Below are 19,148 nucleotides of genomic sequence, written 5' to 3' on the forward strand. Positions count from 1 at the left end.
CAGAGGCAGATAGGAAGAATATTTTTCACCTTGAAGGGTCCTGAAGCACTTGGAAGAGGCAGTGATGAACATCCAGCCATTGCTTGTGCTCTGACACAGTTCTGGCTGGAGGTGATGGGCATCTGTACTGCCACACACCCAAGAGCCAGTAAAGCTGAATGGGGCCTTTCCCTGTGGAGCAGATGCAGAGCTGGATAAGGACATTTTCCTGTTTTGCTCTCTGCTGCCACTTCTGTGTAACCTTCACTTGCCATTTGTGGCAGCATCTGTACTAAATGATAAAAGCATGCACCATGCGCTGTTGCCCCTGAGTCAAGTAGTTCCTGTAACTCACAGCTACCCTCTCTTGATCTGGCCCCTGCAGAGTGGTCTATCCATATCCCAACTGGCCCATCTCTTCTGTCTTCTAAGCTTCAGTGACCACTACTGTAGCCAAAATATATGATTATTTATGTGTGTGTTTTCCAGGCCTAAGTGCTGGATGTAGTAGCAGATTGTGCTGGCTCAGGTTTCCCAGAGAAGTCTTGGTTGTCCTATCCCTGGAAATGTTCAAGGCCAGGTTGGATGGAGCTTGAAGCAACCTGGTATAGTGGAAGGTGTCCCTGCCCATGGCAGAGGAGGAAGTGGGAGCTAGAGGATCCTTAAGATCCCCTCCAATCCAAACCGTTCTGTGGTTCTATGATCATACAATGTAATGATTGTTTTACTGGCTGTGGGAAGGTTTTGTAGTGTGACACCTAGGGCATGTCATGAGAGCTTTGTGGTGGTTTCATATTTCTGATTTTGGCTTCTTGAAGTAGGGCAGGATTATTCCAAGTGTTGCTTTTTAAACAAGGCACATCTTTTCTCCTGTTCCTGATCTGCAGCATACCCATAGGCAAACTCTCCTGGCAACTCTGCTTGGGTTTCTTCCTTAAAGAGCCTAATAAATAAATGCCACAAAGGAGCCCAGGAGCGAACTAGTATGCAATTACATATAGGTTGATAGCAGGAACACATTCTGGAAGCATACCAGTGCCAAGATTCCTGATGCTTTAAGTGCATTGTGAAGCAAATTCTGACCTTCCTTGTGCCAACAGAAAAAGGAGCATCTGTCCCTTCTAGCTTGGGGTGAAGCTGAGAATGACATGAGGGACTATTAGGAGTTACTGATGGCCAGTCCCTCCTGCTTATGGCCCATGACCCCATTTCAGGGAGTTCTGTGTCCAAGCGATACCATAGAAATCAGTCTCCTGCTCTACCACAGCCCTGCCTGACCCAGCCATGGACGTCACAGAGCCAATTCCCACTCTTAGACTGATGTCCCATCCCCACAGAGATACCTGGTGCCTTGGTCTGGACCTGCTCTGGCAGCACTGCAAGTCGTTCCTTCTTTCTGGTGGATGCAGTGGGAAAGCCGCTGACTTTCTTTCCCAGGACAGCCCAGAAACATGTTCTTGTAGTTCTCTAACATTTACCTGAGTGTTTGGTCTTGAAACACCAATTTAACTCAGCATATGTAAGTGTTTAAAATTTCTTTGGAGAAAAGTACACCAAGAGGAATCTATTTTTTTTTCTCATGGAAACTATAAGTAACTGGCTAGCTACGCCTTGACTTAGTTACTTGCTGATATTATGCCATTCTTGTCACTGGAAAAAATATAGCAAGCATGCAATTGACACTCTTCATTGCTCTGCTCATGCATTAGAATCTCCCCTACCCCTGTTCTGTTTTTCAGTCTGATAGTTTGTCAGCTCCCAGAAATCTGATGAGGTGAAGCACTGAGAAAACAGTGGGAGCAATAGAGAGGTCTGCTGCTGACACAATTCTCTTTGGGGGGAATGGAGCTATTTTTCTTGTTTTGAAGCAGAAGTGTCACTTGCAGTTCACATTGGACTGATAGCGACAGAGAAATACGTAACCTTTCAGTCCCACCAAGAAATATATGCCATCTTCCTGAGGACAGCACTGGTTTCTCATACACCATCTATTTTCTGCTGGTGGGACTACCACGATACGGAGGAGGACTGATGAGATGTCCAGCCATGTCCCACACTGCTTGTAAAGATTTTCACTGAAGTTGTTGAAAGTAGATATGTTGTCAGACTTGTTTTATTTTTCCTGAATGTGGACATCTGTCCGCTAAAAACTGGACTGAGACAACTAGGAGCTATACATAACCCTTAGTGCATCTGTCAGACGATAATGACTTTCACTCACTAATGAACTGGAACAAAACTGACTTGGCAACTGTCTTTTTTCCTCTACTAATATCCTGAGAAAGACTTTACATGCTGGGTGTACAGCAGAGAGAGTTTCTGCTATTCAAATACCACAGCGGTGATCAGGTTTTCAGAACCACTGTGGAGGGGTGGTTAGCACATTGTATTTCCTTTAAAAATGGATAAGAATGGAGTTTTAGAAAAGCGCACCCCTTGCCTTTCTTTGATTTGTGGAATTTTACCTAATAAGTTTCACTTTCCACCTGATTTTATATTTTTCTATTATTCCATGGCTAAGTAGTACTATTTAGTGCATGCCCAGCCTATTCTCATTAAGTGACCCTGTGAGAAAGCAAACTCTCTTGTTTCCCCAGCCTTTTGTCCAAAATCATTGCTTGTGCTCAAATGAACCCAGGACTGGCCAGCATCTCTTACCTCTTCACCTCTTCACCTACGCAGTCCCACCCTTTCCTGTTACCAGCACCAGCTGTTCAGTCTGTCTCAGCAAGCTCCACTTTAAAAGCTCCACTAAGACCATGAGATGGGTGTGCTAACTCCTGATAAGAAACAACCTTTTTGCTTTTGACGCAGCCATAGGGATCTGCTTTCTCTGAGCCCAATCCAAATTAGTGCATTTTAGGTAATTTTAGGAGCCCAGTCCTCAGTGTTACCTTGCTCCTGGGACATTTGTAATACCAGTAAGTCAGCCCTGTCCTCAGTTACCATTGATGGAATTTAAAAATCATAGAATCATTCAGGTTGGAAAAGATCTTTGAGATATCAAGACCAACCATGAACCCAGCACTGCCAAACTTTTTTCTAACTGATGTCCCCATGTACCACATCTCCGTGTCTTTTGAAGTCTCTACACAAGTGATGAAATGATGAAATGATGGAGAAGATGGGCACTTGAGTTACACTTACAATTTGAGTTCTCCAGAGGATAGATAGCATAAACTAGAGTATTATTAAATGAATTTTTGATGATAGTGAAATATTTGTTCTAATCCATTAAAACAAGGTATGATTTTACCTTTTTGTTCTCAGTACCCTCAAGTTTCATCACATCAGCTGAATATGATGCACTAGACTTCTTTAAACATTTAATTTCCATTGAAATGACAACAAAGTTCTGGACTTCCCTTTTGTTCTAGAATAAGCTTCTGAAATAACTCTCTTTGGAGGAGTCCCTGAACTCATTCATCTCTATATAACTTGAACTCAATATATTAAGTTGCACTAGGGAAGAGTTTGGCCCATTAACTTTAGTTTTCTGATGCTGTTTAGTCAATAAGCCATTTAATTCCCAAAACAAAGAAGGGGAAGGAATAATAATAATAGGAAACATGAAATGTCAACACTGCCAATTCAGAAGGGGAGGGGAAAAAAAAAAAAGCTAAACCCAAACCAGAGTACTCTGTCAGATCATCATCTAGATAAAATTGGTGTAAGTTAAGTTCAGTGAAATCAAGTAAATTGTATTAAATTACCTCAGATCAAGTCCTACCATGTAGTTGCATAACTTCGGGGTTTTCAGTTCTTCTGCCCCCATCATAAAATTTATTAAAATAAAAAAAACCCCAGTCTGCTAGATTTTGCAAGTTCAGTAGTCTGTTAACTGAGTAAGTAAAGATATAATGAAAGCAATAAGTGCTGAAACATCACACATGCAGTACATATCTCCAGCCAGTCCAATTTTCTGCCTAAGAAGACTGGCAGAGTTCCTGCTGCAATTCAAATCTTATGTCAAATTTATAAACTTGTTTTCTCCATTCTCCTCTCCTATCCCAGTGCCCCATCAATCAGAGCTTATACCCGCACAAAAGGCTGATCCATCATTAAGGAGACAGGTTGCTGCCAAATGTAAATTTGCACTTAAAAAAAAAAAAAAGAAGGAATAATACTCATGCTGCAGGGCAGGGTCACCCTCTGACCCTAGGCAATCTGCCTCCCAATCAGCAGAACACAGGCTAAAATAATGTGTCCGTCGAACAAGCAGTAAACTTTTCTGCTTGTGTCTTTTTGAAGATTCTTGGAGTTGCTGCATCTGCTGGCTGACACTCTGTCTGACTTTTAAAATATGAAAATCTCCTCCATATGCATTGAGCTCAGTTTTCTACTTAGCATTTCAAGAGCCCTAAGGACCTTCAGGGAAAAAAAAAAACCCAACATATTCTGAATTTTCAATTTTGATGACAATTTGCTTTCCCTACAGGATGTGCAGAAACACCTTGAAAAACTTGTCAGCTGCAAAAGGAAATGTTCTTTGCCATGGGAATGAGAGCACATCACTTTCAACTAACTTAGGAAAAACAAGTTTGACTCTGAACCCTATGCTTTCCCAAAGTAACTGAACATCTCTTTTACGTTGTTCCAAATAAGAAGCAGCAATAATAACAACTTCAAAAAAAATAACAAACATAGAATCCCACAAATATAGGTTTTGACCATACAGTAAAGAAAAATTAGTCAATCCATCCATCCATCCATCCATCCATCCATCCATCCATCCATCCATCCATCCAGTTGCAGAAGACTCTCATTTTCATAGCATCCAAATCCAAGTAAGGATTCAGGCCATAAAAAAAAGATTATTATTTTCTTTAAAATTAAATTATTATGTTGAGATACATAACTTTCCCTACTCTGGGCTAGTCTCCCCTTGGATTAGAGTCAAGGGAAGGAGACAGTAATATTCAAGAGCAGTACAGTCACGCTCACGTTGAGTAATTGTGTGAGATCAGGATGTTCCACTAGTTGCAGTCCTGTTTTTCTCAGAGAGCTTGTAAAGAGAGCCTAGATGACCTACTTGTATTAAACCCAGTGTTTATGAGCTAATATTAAATGGGGTGAATCCCTTCCTTTAGCTGACGTTTATGTATTTTCTCTGTAACTTCCACATCATTAAAGGGCCCATTGGAAGTGTTAATACTCCAAGCACCAGACATTGTACAAATTTTTCAGGGTGTGTTGGATTTTGTATGTTCTGTGCTGCAGAGGAAAGGCGCTCAGGAACTGGGAATATGAACCTCAATGTTTTCTTCTCCAACCAACATTAAGGACAAAACCATAATTGACCCTAGGGTGTTCAAGTACAAGTTGTGGGAATCCCTGCTCAGAAAACCCAAGGTTACAGAATTCACTGGATTTCATTAGTCTGGATGCTCAGTATTCAGCCTTCATTAGCGATCTCCAGCCAGATGAACCACAAGCTGAGCTAGGAACAGAGGTGGTAAGTTTTGATTTCAGGGCTTGTGTTCTAACATTAGACAGAAATGATCTTTAAACTAGTTTTAGACACTGGAGTGATGACAGTTGGGGTTTTTGTTTCTTGGTTTGTTTGTTTGTTTGACATTATAGTATTTTCATGTTTTACATGGGCTAGACGAAATGTATGAATTCTAACATAATTTAGCATTTCTGCTGCTAATCCTGGTTTAGCTGTGACACAGACAAATCTGGTATTAAGCAAAGAAGTTGTTGCATAAACACAGCAAATGCTGCCTCTCTTCCTTTCAGTGGACTCAGAAATTCACACCAGAGCAGTCAGTTAGAATATTCAATTTATACTGCAGACTATTTAAATGTTTAAAATGGGAGCATTCATTACAAATGCCTTCTCTAACCTTTTATTCAGGGTGAGATGCAAATAAAGCAGTGACTGATAAAGGGAGACATGAAAATGAATATGTATGTTTGCATAAGCTGTATTTCTTTGCTGCTGTGGAACAAATTCTGCACTTAGTCCCATTTAAGCGTCCACTGCTGATTTCAGTGTAGTTATGAGCATGCAGCTGAGACCAGGATAAATCCTTCCGTCCATCTATTGAATGATCAAACCATGTTTATTATGGATCCCATTTCTACGTGAAATGAAACAGGCCTTGATCTCAAGGGCAGGCTCTGCAGCATCACCTCTGCAGCCCTGTGACATGATATGGGTATAAGCCTCACTCCAGTGGGTGCTCATGTTGGCTACAAAGAGAAAAAAAGTCCCACCTGCCTCTGCAAAATCCTGGGGAACAATCAGACACCAGCAATTAGAAACCTGTTATTTTCTTTTATATAGTATTTAATAATAAATCTAAGTACTAAGCTCAAAAAAGCAAGTTGAAAATTCATAATCAATTTTGTCGTTGCCTTTCTTTCTTATTGGTAGGAAAAAATTACTCACTTTTCTCCCACCCTCAGATAAGAGTAGGCTTTTGCACTCTATTAACCCCAGGGACTAAAAGATAGACTGTTTTCTAACAGGTGAATTAGTGCTAGATAGCATTACCACAAATGCCAAGTCATTAAACATGTAATTGGATTTTTTTTTTTTTTTTTGCTATCTTAACTTTTCTACGTTATAAAGGATCTTTACAAATTAATGACAGAATATGAAGCTGCCCTGAGAGCTATTTGCCCATTAAAAACAGTCATGAAAAACTCCTATCCCCATCACATAGAGAACTATCCCACCAATTTCCAATTACTTCTGCCACTGACAGTTCACTGGACTGTTAAGTTATATTCTGCACCATGCTGCTTAATGTGGTTAAGTCAGGCAGGTATTTTCTCCTTTTCTTTTTTCTTTCTTCTTCTTATTTCTAATTTTTCCCCCTGATTGTAAAGCAATTAAGCAATGTCAGTAATGAAAAAGCAGAATTTTAGTACTGTAAAGGCATGGTTAATTTAAAGATGGATTCCTAGAAATCACTGAATAAATGCTTCTGGCACCCTGGTCCAAAAATGTTTCTCTAAGTTTATTCAGGACCTGCAGTAAAAGCCTGTCCTATGTCATTCACAGACATAAAGAGGCAAGAAGCCTTAGTAAAAAGCTAAAGAACTCACTTTTGTATAAGATAATGACAATGATAATATTAGAGTTAATGGTAATAAGAAAAAGGATTCACAATGTCTTCTTTTTTCCTTTCATTTTATGAGAACCTTCAATTGTAAATGCAGTAAAATATCGAAAAATGCCACTTACGTGAAGAGTTGGAATCAAAAAAAATGTAAGTCTTTCGAAGCTCTTTGATGGGAAAATCTAAGTGATGGTTGTGTTAGCTTTATTGTTAGGTGATCTCTTTAAACAGAGATGTTAATGGTATCACTGAGAATTTAATATGGCAGTGAAGCACCCTGTGCCCATGGATACCTCCTATGAGTTAGAGCTACTGGGGCAGCTGCGTTCTGTGTGTTGTGTCTGGTTTCACTTTTCAGAAACCTCACCTCCTGGAGGTGCTTGTGATACCTTCAATAAGGCATCTGCTCTTTGTAGGTGATTAACACACAATTCAGAAGATTGTTATATGCAATTTCTAGGATTTAAGGGACTATTTATTAAATAAAAAATAATAATCCATCTCAGCATGGCCAAGGGTGAGATAGCCAAAATGTAAATGGACTTAATAAAAAACATACCAGATGTGGACTTTCCTTCACGTTGCTGGAAGAATTTCTTTTCAACCAGTTGATACCAGTGCTATCATTGGTGAGATTAGGAGGAATTGTAACTTAACTTTCTGATTTAAAAAGAGAGGTAATCAGTTATTATTGAGGAAGGGGGAAAACCTATGCTTCACAGAAGTTGTGTGATGTCTTTGAGTCATTTCAGTGATGCAACTAGAGGAAAGACAAGTGCAAAAAAATACAACAGAAACTTACAGGCACTAATAGCTACGAAAAGACAAATCCAAGATGGAGTGGCTACAGAGAAGGAGTATTAAAATTAACAAGGTAATACAGAGCCTCTTTTATTTGGAGACTTTTTAAAGGAGGCTGAACTTTAAAATAACAGGGGCAAGAACAAGGCAGGGGAGTAGTATTAATACTGTATAATTACCTTTCCTAATGGGAACAAATGGTATTCCAGTTAAAGAAAAACAATGAAGAAATGCACATAGGTGCAGATAAGTTGTATGTCTGTGTGCAGCTGTCCTCTGGACAGAGTGCTGGAAGTAACCACTTGCCACTTTGAAGCATCCTCTTTCAGCATCACTGTGTATTTACAGTGTCTCTTTTATCACATACACTCCATGTATGTTTTTCAGTGCATCCTAATAGATGTTTTATAAGTCTGAACTCCAGCAGGTCTCTCAAGTAGATTAATGCTGAGATATTGCTGGATAACGTGGTGTTTGTACTGGAAACAGCAACACATTCCACACTTGCCAGATTTACAGGATGGTTAATTTGCCAGACTTTTTCTTTCTCCATCTTCAACTCTCTCATTGAAGTCTGGTTTCATACGATCAAAATTTATCTTGGCTCTCTGATTTGGAGAATTTAGTTTGGCCTCCTTAACAGAAGAAAATAACTGATGCTTTAAGATGATAAAGGCATTTTCGCCTCTTTCTGTTTTTCCTTTCCTTGTATGCTCTTCTCACTCCTTTGGCTTCAGAGATCTCCAGGCAGGTGTTAGAGTTCAGGTATATCCTCATTTTTTAACCTTGTACTTATTTACATTAGTGTGATTACGAGGTGGAATGTATTACTAAACCAATGGAAGATAATTTAACACCCCTTTTCAGGGTGTTTACCAAGGCTAATAATTTCAGAGAATTACTGTTTTAAGTGCCCATGCTTGCTTCAAGCACTCCACTGCTATTCTGCAACACCATATACAAATAATATAATTTAGTAATGAGTGGAAAACCTCCTGCTCCAACCTGTAAATTAATAGTTGAAATTTACTCTTGAGCAGACAGCTGATGTCTGGGCTGGTTCACACCTGGTATCACTTCAGGGCTTGTGCGAAATTCAGGCAGGCCACGGGCTTTGTGCTGGGTGTTTGAGCAAGGTTATTTTCACTCTGCAGCAAGCAAGTGCAGTCATATGTTTCAATAAGGGACTTATCCCTTAGCATGTGAAAATGTTACTGCTAATTTTACACCTCGAAAACAAATCAGGGTTTCACAGTTCAAAAGCAGAAACCAACCAGCTATAAACCATCAGATTGACTGTGATCTCAGAATTGAATAGGTCTATTTGTTTTAACAAACAGTTAGGCCATTAAATTGCAAAGCCTTTCAGTGTTTGTCCAGGGAAATAAGGACACATCCAAATTGATTATCTGTTGTTCAGAGGTAATGATACGTAATAAACTATTCGCTCTGGATAACGTAACAGAAATGTTCTGTAGCCCACAGATGTGCCATATCTTCCTCTGTAAAAGCAGGATTTCTCCACTAGCTGCAGTCCAGGTCTCCACATTGCACCCTCCTGCCCTCCCCACCCCTGTGGGCAAAATGCATTTGTCTGATGAAACAGATGTGCGCATTCTTCTTGCTCCCGTAACCTTACGTGATGCCCCTGCTTCTGATGGGAATTCCTCAGAAATCTGAATGCAGGTACATCTGCAACTCACAGAGAAATACTTCAGGGACATTAAGTTTGATCCTGTTCTTTCCAGTGTCATTATACTCATTTGAAAAAAGAATATCTGTCATCACAGATGTCAGATCTACTGGCTGCCCAGGAATAAATCTTGTGCTCATGTCAGAATGTCTCCAGCAGAACTTCTAGGATGAAAATTCACAGCTCAACATTAGGCAGCAATTTATGATATATGATGCAAGCAGCATGAGCAGTATTCTATCAGGAAAAGGGGGGGATCTCTAAATTTTGTCAAATGGAAAGTAGTTAAATGGTGCTTTTCTCAGTTAGAAGCTTAACTGACTTTTTTAACTGTCATATAAGAATTCTCCCTGTGCACATATTGGTAGCTCCAGTTAGGCTATCACTATATGCAAATATACATATATGGAAATCTACATTGTGAGGGAGAGGGCATAAGCAGCTGGGACTGAGAACCAGGGACAGAAACATTTTCCATCAGCAGCAGGACCTTCTTTATGGGATCCTGCTCCATCACTTGTGACAAACACCAAATTGAATGTTTGTGGGGACAAACTCAGAGAGGGTAATAACCCGTGCTGAGGCGGTGTGAGAATGATAAATGTTTTATCGTCTTTATTTTTCTCACATCACTTGCCAGTTAGACTTACAAGGTGAAATTAGTAACCTTCTGTGGTGGAGTTTGTCTTGCCAAATTTTAGCTGACTGAAGTATTGAGTGGGACATTGTCTGTAAATAAAACACTTGAATTTAGACACCTATAGATGTTTATGCCCAGGTTGGTGTTTAGGCTGTCCTTACAGCACTGCCTGTGGCTCCTGGGAAGCTATTGGAGCAGAGCTGGAGCCTGGAACAGCATCATCCCCTCACTCAGTCAGCTGCACTGACTGATGGCTCTCATAGCACATCAGCAGAGATGAAGCACACATGGACTCAGCTCATCCTTCCTGATTTCAGGCCCTTCGAGCTGCTGTGACACCCTCCTGCCCTGGATTTCCAGTCAGGCAGAGGAGTCTCCTGAAGGCTCTGTTTTGAGCAACCTGACTATCACTAGAGGTCAATGGCAAGGAAGCTGACCTGTATCGATAAGCAACCTTTGTAGTCAGGAAGAAGACAGGTATCTTAAACATTTTCATTTAATCTGTTATAAATGTCTATTTTGGAACGAGACAAAATCTAATTTCTTCCAAACCATTGTTTAAAGGCGACTGAATGTGATTACTTAACTGACATTTGGAGCCTTGTGCTGGAAGAGAATCACATAGATTTGGTGAAAAAGAGGAGGTCACCTCTCCCTGTTTACGGTGTAACTTTGCTGATATCAGGAGAGAACACAATGGGTACATTTAACCAATGTCCACTGACATAGAAAGCAAGATAACTAATCAAACAAGCGAACCAGGCTTATCTCTCAGTGATCATGTAACAGATGGCAGGCAATATGGAAAGGAGAACACACAAAGAGAGATATTAATATAAGATAGGCAGATAGATGGAGCAATACTTTCAAAAATAATAAATGGCTCAAATTGAAGGCCAGTTCTCAAATGCATATTCAGAGACATATGTGTTGAAGTCTTAATGGAAAAATCGTTAAAAAAAAAAAAAAAGATAATGCAGGATCATGTGTTGACATTTATTTTCTCTCTGTAAAAGGAAAAAGCCCCCACAGTTACATTTTTCTTGAGCCCTCTTTTCTCTGAAGTTGCTAAATATTGCAGTGGATCTGAGCTGATATAAGTAAAAAGACATTAATATTTTCATTCAAAAAAGGGAAAGAATAAATGGAAGAGTGTTTCTTTTTATTTTATTTCAGAAAACGATAAGGCTAGTTAATCCCTTAAAAGATGTGGAAATCTGAATCCAAAGACCCTCCAACAACAGAAATGCAAATATGTTTGTAACCACTAGATGGTACTTAAAGCACAGGATTGGAATGAGTTGCTCTGAGATGTGTAGTGAGGGTATCTGTGTCAGAGGCTTAGCAAAGTCGAGGTTGGTCTTATTTTTTCCATATCCAGGAGAAAGGGGGGTGAAAAAAGAAAACCCAAAACTAAATCTCTTCTGTGCCTTTTTTTGACTTGAAAAAGAAAAATGGACGTGGCAAAAGTGTTTCTGATTAGATTGGTACAAAAAGATGATGCATTCTTTCTGGATGAATCAAGAGATATGGGGTTCTGTCACTCTTCAGATATAGACCTGAAATACTAAGCTTAAATTTATAGCCTCTTGAATGAGCCACAGGACTCTGTTTACTCATACAGTAGAATTGGGTGCAGTTCCAGCAGTTCTTCTCTGTGATCAGTTACTTTATCACCTTGATCAGTTCAGAAGATACAATAACTCTCTTTTTTAATACACCCTACTACAGTAGATCCTTTATCAACCTGCTTTGGATTTAATCACACTTCTGGGTCAGGAATCCTCTCCCCATCTGTCTCTTTCACATACATGCAAACACATGCCTGCACAGCCATAAATGTCAGCATGTTACTTTTTGATTTTTTTTTTCCAATTTTACATTTTCTGGAGGAAAGGCTGGAAGAAATAGGGAGCAGGCCTAAAGAAGCAACAGCTCAATTGCAGCAGCTCTCTTCCCCATTCTAGTTTCCAGAAACAACAGTCTATTTCCAAAAGTAATTAGTCAAGGAATTTCCAATTATAAGAATGATATTGCAGGGGCTACCTGGAAATTTAAGGGTGTACTTGGCTGCAGATTTTGGACTTTCAGTCTGACTTTTTAGCATGAACTCAAACCTGTTGTTCTGTTTGTTCTGGGTAACCTCTCCCATTCGGACCCAGGCTCAGTAGTTTAATCTGGTGCTTTGGTTTGGCTTCATTCCCCACATAAATTTTTTACAGCAAAGAGTAACACAGGAGAGGTCAGTGAGATTTTCCAGGAAATTGTGAATAACAAATGTCTCTTGGTGGTTCCTCCCAACGAACACCCTGCTGTGCAACGGGGAGCATTTCTTCCTGACCTCTTCTGCCTATAAGCTGTCCCTGGAGGTTTGTGGATCGATACTGTTGCTCAGTGTACATGGAAAGGTTAGGCTGATTCTTATTCTAAAAAAAAAAAAAAAAAAATCTTGCCACTAGGTTTCTTCTAGAAGTAACTAAAATTATTTGTTTCGAAGGTATTCTGTGTCATTGAGCTCTAAACTCTCCAAATATTTGTTTGGTGTCTCTGATTATCCAACAACAAAAACAAAAGCCATACCAAACAAACAAAAAACCCCCATCCCAACAACAACAAAAGCAAAGCCAAACCCTCCTGTGATATCTTTATACAAACAACTGTGAATGACATTAAGGTTGGAAATGTGCATCTAAAAATGTTATAAAGTGTTAAATGATCCAGAGAATTAGTAGGAAATTGCTTTGTTACCTAGGCCTAATTTTTCCTTAGGAAAGGTCAGTCTCTGCTGTTTCATATTTCTTTGCTTTTCCATGCCAAACTTCATCACAGAAAACCAACAGCTTTGGGCCTGATCTAAAACTCCTTGAGCACAGGACAAGTTTTCCTGGAGGACAAAGTCCATTCATTAGTTCCATGGCAGCTGCTGTGAGCAGGAACATTTTTCACAAAAACAAAGTTTCAGGAACAACTCTAGAATTGATCTTGTCACTGAGATTTGCTCTTTCATAATAGCTTTGCACCGAGAGGTTTGACTTTGGTAATGAGACCATGTGTAAAACTTTTGAACGCGAGCTTTACTCCGCAGTTCCTGATTTTGTCCAGCTATTGTCTGGGAGTTACTTATTTTCTAGGATGAAGGTTGCTCAGAGGTAAACTTCTGGCTAGGTTTTCTTTTTGTTCCATGGTGTTTTATAAAGATACACCCCAGCATCCTTAGAAGTCACACAGTGGTTGTATCTCTTGGCTAGTTGTGCCCCATCAGAAGGGTCAAGGTGCTGAACCTGGCACAAGAATGCCTAAGAACAGTTTCCTCTTTCTTGCAGTTGGCAACATCTCTTTTTGTAGTTGCAACTTGCCTCCAAGCCCCTGAAATTCCTTTCAAATATTTGTTCCAAAGCTACACTGCTCTGAGCTCAGCCATGGAAGTATTTGCTGTTTCTTTTTCTGAGAGAAATACTATCTGTTCCTGTCTGCCTGCTGCTCCATCTGTCTGCCTGATCTGCTGCTTCATAATCTGGAAGAGAATACCTTTTGGGTTGTTTCATGTATATTTTGCAACCACTGCAGAGCTTTGCTTGAAGGGGCCAAACGCATCCATGATGGTGAAACTTCACTGACATCAGGTAGTTGTACAAGGTGAATCAGATCTTCCCTAGGGACCACTCCAGAGAGAAAATGTGTAGATGTGTGTATGAACAGGCAGAGGCTGGGAGGGGAATCAGAAGTAAGGTTTTGCAGAGATTGTTCTAGGACAATAGCAAATCATACACTCACTGCTGCACTGCACAGAAGGCACTAAAGGAGAGCAAGAAAAATGAAGGAATATGCAGTTCTGCTCACTTCAGCAGTTAAGCTTTTGTTAGAATACTTTTAAGCAATTACAAAGCTGCCAGGACTGTCTTTAATTAAATATGTAAGTATCAGTACAAAAATAAAACCCAAGCAACACTTACATCATGCCTACAAGGTGTTATTGTTCTGCTTGTTTTTTACAGATGGATATTTTTTCAGGAATAAACTTGCCAAGTGTTGTGAGAGAGAGAAGGAAAAAGAGAGAGAAGGATGTAGAGGGAAGTAGTGAAAAGAAATATGGATGCTGCAGGAAAAATATCAGTGATTATATTTCAGAGAGGCAAACAAAATACAGTGCATCTGTGACAAGGAAGTATGACTTGATTTCCCTACTTAAGGCTTCATTGAAATTGCCCAGCACTTGAGAGAAAACAGATGACAGAATAATTGGAGATGGTGCATATAATTTATCAGTCACAGTCTTGAACTTCCTGTAGCTGATTGGAATGACCAGATGATTTCTTACTAGCAGATCATATATTTGGGGGAAAGGGGAAAAAGAAGAAACACAGCTAAGCCCAAGTAATAACTCTTTATTTGCCTAGACTCATAGAATGGTTTGGGTTTGAAAGGACCTCAGGGAGTATCTACTCTCAATTCCCTGCCATAAGCAGGGATGCTACCCAGTAGATCTGGTTGCTGATTCAATGAAACCTGAATCTTTAACTTGCCAGAAAACTTTCCTGCAGATGTTCAGGTGAGGGGAGGAGATACAGCCATCCAGAATATTTGACTCTGCTACTCTTTCTGGGAGAGGCTTTGCACACCCAGGAAAGTATGGAGCTGTTTTTGCTCACAGTGGAAGAGGGGTTCAGTTGTCTACAATGTCCTGAGTACACTAAGGCTTTACCTATAGACAGGGTTACAGAAGGGCTGTGTCCTCACAGGGTCTTACAGGCCTGTCTTTTGCCTGGTGGAAAAGCTGGCACAAGATTTGATCCTGGGCTTCTTTTCCTTGGCATTGGTGAGATTAGTACAAGATTTGTATATAAACCATATTTTAAATTGCAACTAGTGTGAGGCAGAAGAATTCAGAGACAAAGTAGTACAGTATATAGTTGATATCATCATGGTTAAATTATGTCAGAAATACAAGTGCAGTCACCCTTTTTCTGAACACCAACATTTTCTGAAATATTGGTGTGCTAGATGAGGCAGCCAAGGCATGTTTCCTTCCCAGCTACTAGTAGTGCAAATTATTTTGACTCCACTGGGAAAACAATTTATAATTGCACTCAAAAATATCAGGTACTTTCTGAGAATCATCACTGAGCCATTGCTGTGAGGGTTTTCTTTTGCCCAAGAAGAGATAAATTCTGTGGTGCAACTCACTATTCACAGGCTTGAGATGTACCTGCACGTGCCACAGTTCTGTGATGACTCCCAGGAACAGGACTTAGGTTAAGTAAGAGAGACACTTTGGTCTAAATGCTGGAGTCCTGCCTTGAGTGTTATTTCAAAGGAAGATGATCACCACAAGTGTGATCATATGGTCTGTATGTGAGGTTCTTCCATAATTTTACATGAGCTTTGTTTGTCCCTGTTGCCTGTAAGAGTGTTTACCAACAATGAAAAAGGGTATTGTTACACCAGAGGAAAATGTCCACATTGTTACTTGGGCATGGAGCCTATTCAGCCTCCAGGAGGGGGAAATAAAGAGAGGTTAAGATGAAGCAAAGGTTGGATTTGTCTTTCACTCCCTGAAAGCTGTGGCTGTAGTTTTCAGAGAGGCTAAAAGAATTAAGTATGTATTTCTTTTTCAAGTGAAAAGTCTAAATCTCTGATATAAGCCTAGAAAGTAAATGTTTTGCTTGCTATATTTTAGCCTCAGAACTGATCATCTTTTGAGTTTATCCATGTTCCTTTGTTACATGAACAATCCCATAGCATTTCTTATGCTAGTAGCAGACTCTTATGTTAATTTACAATGAGAAGCAATTGGGGTCATCCATAAGCCCCCACACAGAAACACTGATGAGGAAACAGCTTGGCATTGGGTGCATTGGGTGAATCAGGTGGAGGCTGCAAAGTGAAAATGCTCCAGTGATAAACACTTTTGAATGGTGGGGAAAGACACAATAATTTCAGGTGCAAATCCAATAACTTACCCTGTGGATCTAGGGAGAGGATTAGTTCCCTTCACCATGCTCTTCTCATACCACCACCCACCCCCCATCTTCAGGAACTATACCCAAACTCTCCATCTGAACCAAAAAGCTTTATCTGTCCCCTAGCGCAACATCTTTTATTTGCCAACTTGTTTTTCCCACAGACTCCTGCTCCCTTTTGTGTTTGCGCTAATGTTCGAATGTCTACACCGCGTAGCCGATGATTATTTGTGAGACAGAGTGAGTTAATGCAGATTTGCAAGCTGTTCCCATTTGTTAAATGTCAGAAAAACACATGCAAGTCACTGGCTTTAGCACTTAGCTGCCAGCTGGCTCTTCTGAAAGGAGGGGACAAATGACAGTCTATCAAACAGCATGCTTTCAAAGAAAGAGGAGACCTGTTCCAGAACTGCAGCTTCAGAGGCTCTTTTTAACAACATAAGCAAAACTGGGAGCCAACCTCATTTTTTCCCCCTGGCTGTAATGAACACATAGCTTAGCGACAGCATTCCCCCACCCCCAGTAAAAACGAACTGGAATTACAAAGCTTATGAGGAAAAAAGTGTCATTTTTCCCCCCTCTCTCTCTTTCACAAATTTTATTTATTTATATTTATTTCTTTAATTTTGGCGCAAAAGTAAGACCAAAAATGCCAAAAGGGAAAGGAATGGGGTTCTGAGATCAGTCACAAATCTCAGAAGATTGCAGGAAACTGTGCCAAATGGAAGTGTTTATCCATGGGTAAGTGCCCAGTGTAGATTAACATATTTTAATTATGGTCTCCAGGTTTGCTGCACTCCCTGAAGAATACATGGTTTAGGCCTCACTGGAGAGCCAAAGTTGTCGGAGGAGGGGGGAGGGATTATTTTTGGTGGTGCATGCTGATGGGGTGCTGTGCCCTCACCGTGCCTGGAGTGCCGAGACATGCCTTTCTCCTGGAGCAGATGCCGCAGGATGGCGGCGGCGCCAGTCCCTTTGTGCCACCCGACATGCTCCAGCCCTGACCCAGAGGCCAGCGCTCCTCCGCTGCGGCTGCCAGCGCCGGAGCCAGGGCACAGCCCTGCTTCCCGGGGTGATGTCCGCCGGGACCTCCAACATCGCCCGCTCATTAGGATGTCTCTGAACAGCTGTCATGTGGTGCTGACTTTTTGTCACGGTTGACAGCGGTGAGATTAAAGCAGGTAGCCGGAGGCTGAAAAACTCTGTGTTTTGTTACAAAGCCCTGAGTCATCTAAACCTCTGTTATAAATATTAGGTGTCAGGTTTGGATTCACAGAGTCACTCGTAGCCTTGGGTAGATCCCATTACACAAATGGTCCAATTTGTTGCGGCGGGACTATTTGTATACAAGATTGCCATCATTGTCAAGATGTCAGAATCTGGCCTGGTATGTTTAATGCTTCATAATTAGCAAGCTACATCATGCTAGTGAATATCTTCCAATTATAGAATAAGATTTTGGGATGAGTGGTCATTTCCCAGAGTTTTCTATGGTTTAAATTCAGTGACAGTTGGAAGAGAGCTCTGGGAAGAAAGAGTGTGGTGCCAGGAAACATCCATCTTTTCTTTCCTGTTCTTATTTTAAGATGAATATCCAATTTCCTTCTTATAGGAGAAAGGGAGAGACAGATCCATGACAAAGGTAATTCATGCTGCATAGCTTGCATGAGGAGTCCCTTCTGCTTACCTATGTCGCTGGAAGGACCCCAGGTTCAGTACTACCTGATGGAATGGGAAAAACTAGGTGGGATGAAATGTTTTCCAATTGCAAACAGTGCCTGCAAAGCCTGTTGCTTTGTTGCTCATAATTTCAGGAATACTCTTAAACAAGGAATTTGGTGCCACAGATGCTCTCAAATTGTCATCTAAACCGTACCACCTTTCAGCTGTTTAATCCATGGGAATAATAAATCTCTTGGTCTCTATGCTTTTACCCTGGAAACATACCCTGGGCACCCCTAAATTTGAACAGTGGGTTGGCTGACTCCTGCCTAAATCCCAGTGAGATCCAGGAATTAGGTAAAGTTAAGGCTCTGAATCTGATAGGTATAACTTGAGCCATCCCTGATGTCTTCAAGTTCAGCACGAGGCCTTACTTTACTCAAGGCCGCTTTCATAGATAAAAAGGTCTAGCTATTTAAACGAAAAAGTGAGATATCCCAGGTTCCAGGCTGTTCTCATTCAGATGAATATGAAATAAGAGACTTCAATTGCTCTAAACTTCTCATTATAGTCTCAAACTCTAGGCTTTGAGACTGTCTGGGGAAAAGGACTATAAAAGTTATTGTTCTGCAGCTGGAGGAATCTAACCCCATTTTGAATTTTGAATGCTCAGGGTCTTCAGAGCTATGTCCATAGAGATATTCAGAGATATTTAGGCACCCAACTGCTCTTTGTCTCAGTGCCTTCATCAAGAGAGATCACAGTCTGCTTGGATGTAAAGCGTAACAGAAAATGAAAGCACCAAGCAATATCAGCCTGTGGAGAGAATGAGAAGACAGTTGTTAATCTGAAAATTTCCTCCACATTATATTCTTATTATCTTTCCTTTTGCACCATAAACTGTTCCCTGCAATTGTGCTTGGGATCATTCAACTGAAAAGAAAAGCTCCCCTGTCCATCTGCCTGGCAGGACTGTCCAAAGGTACCTCCTTTTCTCCTTCCTTTCCTCAGATCTGGCTGGCAAAGCTTATCAGACAGAGCATTATGATATAGTAGCCTCTCCAAGCCTCCAGAGTCTGACTCTGAATACTAAGACTGCTGAATTTGTTGCATAGGGCACACCTGCATTTCTAGTGGCTTGAAAATATTGCTAGGGAAACACCAAATTGAGCAGCCTGGGAGAGCTGAGACTGCTACAGATCCGCACCAGAAGTCCCATGAGTACGGAGACAGAGTGTGTATTCCCTGCAGGCACACAGTCATGCAAACATGTATGTATTTACATAGAGATGCATCCAGATCCATGCTTCTCAAAGATGCTCTGCACACACACAGTCAGC

Source organism: Pyrgilauda ruficollis, unplaced genomic scaffold, assembly GCF_017590135.1.
Source record: "Pyrgilauda ruficollis isolate IOZ18807 unplaced genomic scaffold, ASM1759013v1 scaffold121, whole genome shotgun sequence".
NCBI lineage: Eukaryota > Metazoa > Chordata > Aves > Passeriformes > Passeridae > Pyrgilauda > Pyrgilauda ruficollis.